Source organism: Magallana gigas, chromosome 6 (genome assembly GCF_963853765.1).
Source record: "Magallana gigas chromosome 6, xbMagGiga1.1, whole genome shotgun sequence".
Taxonomy (NCBI): Eukaryota; Metazoa; Mollusca; class Bivalvia; order Ostreida; family Ostreidae; genus Magallana; species Magallana gigas.
The window spans coordinates 20309394-20313806 of NC_088858.1; the positions used below are offsets into that span (position 1 = coordinate 20309394).

Below are 4413 nucleotides of genomic sequence, written 5' to 3' on the forward strand. Positions count from 1 at the left end.
TGTTTATTTAGGTATCCAAATAAAATATAGTAGGCTATGGGGATGTCTTAGTCTCACTTCACCAAACAGAGCACACAGTGGAAAAAGAGAGACTGAGATCAAACGTATTTTAAAGCTCGTCAAAGTTGTATGACTTCGCGCGGGCCATCTGTGTCACCTCATAGAAAATTCATGTCAAATATGTTAAATGTACGTATGTATTCTAATTATATGTTATAATTTTGAACCAAAATTATATATAACGGTCTACAATTTGGATATAAAATGGTAGAAAAAAGTGCATATATTTTTTTGCACTGTTTTTGGTTGACCTATATCAACGTTTTGTTTACTTTCGTTTTGAGTTCCCGGAATTTTGCTTTCTTTTTGAATTCCTATTTAAATAGTAATAAATACACGCTTCTAAACAATTTGAGAGTAAAGCGTCAATGCGGTAAGAAAGTTTGTGTTGTTCATCTTTAAAAGTTAGAAATAAACAAAACATAATTTGATAAAGTCGCATGATTTATTTTTATGGTTTTTTAAATATTCAATCAGTTAAGGTCAAGATCTAGTAAATGATTCCAGACTGACTTTTTGGTGCTAGAACCATTATGACGTCATAATTGATTTGATGAAATTTTCCCCGTATTTAACAGCTTTAAAGGAATTATGTAGAAAATAAAATAAATAATATTTTGACATTTTGACATATTCAATCAGGGGAAAAGTAATCCCGGTACCTATATTCAATTTGACATCATTTTAAAGAGGAGGCCAAGAGCTTGTTTAATGTCGTTTTTGGCGAGACTGTAGGCAATCTAGATATATTTCATTAGTCAAAAATGGACAAAACTCCGAGATTTGTTACTTTTATCCTTCATATTTCATAGAAATTGGTTGTTTAAAATAAAATATCGCAGAGACTCGGCTAGCTTAGGCAATATTTGTTGATATGAAAAAAATCGCATTATATGTTCCTATAATGTTTAACTGTATCATTTGATCATCAATGCAAAATCTTTGTCTTTCTGCCAAAATGTTAAATAGCATGAAAATTGCATTAAATAAACATTAGCACGCAGAACATTAAATTGACTTTGTTGATCGTTGACACTAGCAACATATCGACCGAGTTTTGCAGGTAATAAATAATGATATAACCAAACGATCAGTTGAGTACTCTTCGAAGATAAAATAAACGTTTAATTGCATAAACATTTTTAAAAAGCCTCTTGAAATTTGAGTTCAATATCTATTATTATAAACCAGCGTGATAATTATATGTGTTGATCATGTATTGATCAAACATATTTCTATATGTATTAATTCGTTTTATCTATTTCATTATCCGTTTTTTGTGAAACAGTTTTAAATTTTAAATAACTGCCAGTTACACTGCGCAACTGGATTGAGTTGGCTGAGTAAAGGCTTTCGTTTTTCCTTGGTTCTCTAATTTCATTGGTCTTTCTTATTTTCATTATCCAATAAATTCAAATCTCTATTTGATATAAGTAACCGTTCAAACTAAGTAAAATTAGGCAGTATTTCATTTTCAACATCGTCGGTCAATCAAGCGTGTATCTGCTGCATCTTGTGGTATGTTAATATTATATTGACTTATATATTTCTTTACTTACCATGATAGTGATTAGCTAGGGCATTTTATTTTAATTGCAAAGTGTATACTTTATCGTATTTTTGCAGTTAAACTTGTCATAGTAATTTCTAAAACTTGTTTGTAAGTTCAAATGTAAAATTGTTACAAAACATGTTTTTATATTATAAATGAATACTGGAGTAACGGTTGCTTTTTGTCAAAGATTTCAGAAACAAAACATATCAAATGTACTTTTAAAACTGTATTTTATGTCTAATGTATTATTTGTTTTGTTTTTAGGTCAATGCTTTATTTATCTATTTAATAAATCGACTGAAACTATCAACTGCCTCCTTTCTGTTCGGTTACATATATATATCAATCAGTTTGTAATGCAGCGAAAGACATGAGTCGCTAAAAAAGTTTAGTCCAAAACTTGAAATCAAGTGCACGATCAAAATGTTTTACTAACAATTAAAAGGTATGGTTGCGTTTTTAATGCAACTTAAAAAATATCGATTTTTCCTGCAATGTGCAAGTAATTTTTTTGGGGTCGCAATAAAGAGAGTCGACACGGAAATACAAGTAAAAACAGATTAAGCAATCAACTTCCTTAAAGCATATAATGCATACTTATTTTTTTAACGATGCATGACACATTTTAAATATGTTTTTGTTATGTACTTAAACTGTGTCACTGGCTAAGTTTCAACCCTCAAAGCACTAAATTGCAAATAACTCGATGTTTATTTCAAGCACATATTTTAGATTGAACCTGACAATTTAACATAACAAGCTATATAATAGTAAGAAGTTTAACAGAATTGCATATAATAGAATATCTTAATTCAAAAAGTAAGTTGTTTATTAACAAAGAAAAAAACCTGGTTGAATATGATACTTTTGCATTACAATTTGAATCGCAGTTGTTAATCACACGTATACCTGGATAAGTTTGTACCGCTAATGCTTAACTCATGAATCTTAATTTTTAGAAAATAAAATAAATTCCGACGAACCAGAGGTTTAAATACGACCGTAAATTACTTTCAGTTTCATTTTGTGTTCCTAGTAATTTTAAAATTTGGGAGTGTTTTTACTTTCGTTTTGATTTACTGTAAAGACTTTACTTTTACTTTTAGTGAAGAGTTGAAGAGTTACACAAAGTGAGAGCTTATAAGGTAAGATTCCCTAGATTTTTTTTTTAAATTTATATAAAAATGATTTTATTTATTGGATTGGTCACCCTGGAAGACCTGGTGCATTCTTCTCTATGTACATAATGTTAATGCTATATTTATCATAATAAAAATGAATAAGAAAACACCATACAAGATTTTGAGAAAGATTTTATTTTTCAAATTAATGGTACAGGGGCGTACAGTAGGATATCAGTCAAAGTTTTACTGCGCAAGTGAATTGAGTTCCTCCTATCTGTAATTCCATTGGTTCATTTCTTAAATTAACCAATTATATTGAAGCTACATGTATGTATATAATATAAGTTACCTCTAATTCTAATTAAGTTAGAGCAGTATACCGTTTCCAGAGAACACTATCCAGTCGATATCCGTAGCATCTTGTGGTATGTAAATTTTATATGAACTTTTATTTTACTTATCAGTGTAAATGTTTTGTCGCTGGTTTTATTTTAATTGCATTGTCAATACCAAAGTGTATTTTTGTAATTAAAGGTACACTACTTGGATTGTGTCTGTAAAGCTCAAAGATTAAATGTCTTTACAGTACGCACTGTAATTGATTTTTTATGAAACGTACAATGCATTTGTGGTAACTTATAGCTAATGTAATTTCTGTCAATTTGTCAATGTAATTTGAATAATTACATTTTAGAATTTCCTTATAATCACAACTTAACTTGAAAGATTGGAGGAACACGAACATTTAAAAATAAAAAAAATAAAAAGACGGGAAATAGAAAAATGAAAATGAGTAACAGTAACACCAACAAACAAAATGAGAAACCCGAGAGAACTGACGATTCTGGAACACCTAGCCAAGATGACAGAGAGGATAGCGCCCAACGCTTAAGTTTAGAAGAAGCAGAGAAAAAAAATGACCACGATATGAGTCCAAACGAGAAAGAAGGAAAAGAAATGGAATCATTGGAAGAAAATGATGGAAATGACAATAGCACCCAACGCTTAAGTTTAGAAGAAGCAGAGAAAAACAAAAGTGACCATGATATGAGTCCAAACGAGAAAAAAGGAAAACAAATGGAATCATTGGAAGAAAATGATGGAAATGACAATAGCACCCAACACTCGAAGAAATTCAGTTGTGCATATTCATAGGAAAACAATTTTTTTTTCTTCTTTTTTTGGGCACTAAGTTCATTTTGATTGGCCGATTACCGTTGTGATTCCTTGACTGTGGTGCGTACATTTCTAGGCAACTCGATAATGTTGAGGAAAGTCGGATGTGCATATTCATAGAAGAATTTTTTTATTTTTTTTTGTTGGCACTAAGTTCATTTTCATTGGCCGATTACCGTTGTGATTCCTTGACTGTGGTGCGTACATTTCTAGGCAAGATAATGTTAAAGAAATTCGGATGTGCATATTCATAGAAAAAAAATGTTTTTTTTTTTTGGCACTAAGTTCATTTTCATTGGCCGATTACCGTTGTGATTCCTTGACTGTGGTGCGTATATTTCTAGGCAAGATAATGTTGAGGAAAGTCGGATGTGCATATTCATAGAAGAAAAAAAAAAATTTTTTTTTTGTTAGCACTAAGTTCATTTTCATTGGCCGATTACCGTTGTGATTAGTAGGGGAAAACTATGGGTTCTGGACCAGTGTCCTCCCATAGAG

General features: G+C 30.5%; 1 long non-coding RNA gene across 1 annotated transcript; it reads left to right on the forward strand.

Moving 5' to 3' along the window:
• The first annotated feature begins 362 nt into the window (after positions 1 to 362).
• LOC136276526 (uncharacterized) lies at positions 363 to 4149 on the forward strand. The gene is made up of 4 exons (XR_010715011.1): positions 363 to 433; positions 2722 to 2760; positions 3106 to 3164; positions 3434 to 4149. It is a non-coding gene; the product is annotated as an uncharacterized lncRNA (long non-coding RNA).
• Positions 4150 to 4413: the final 264 nt, after the last annotated feature.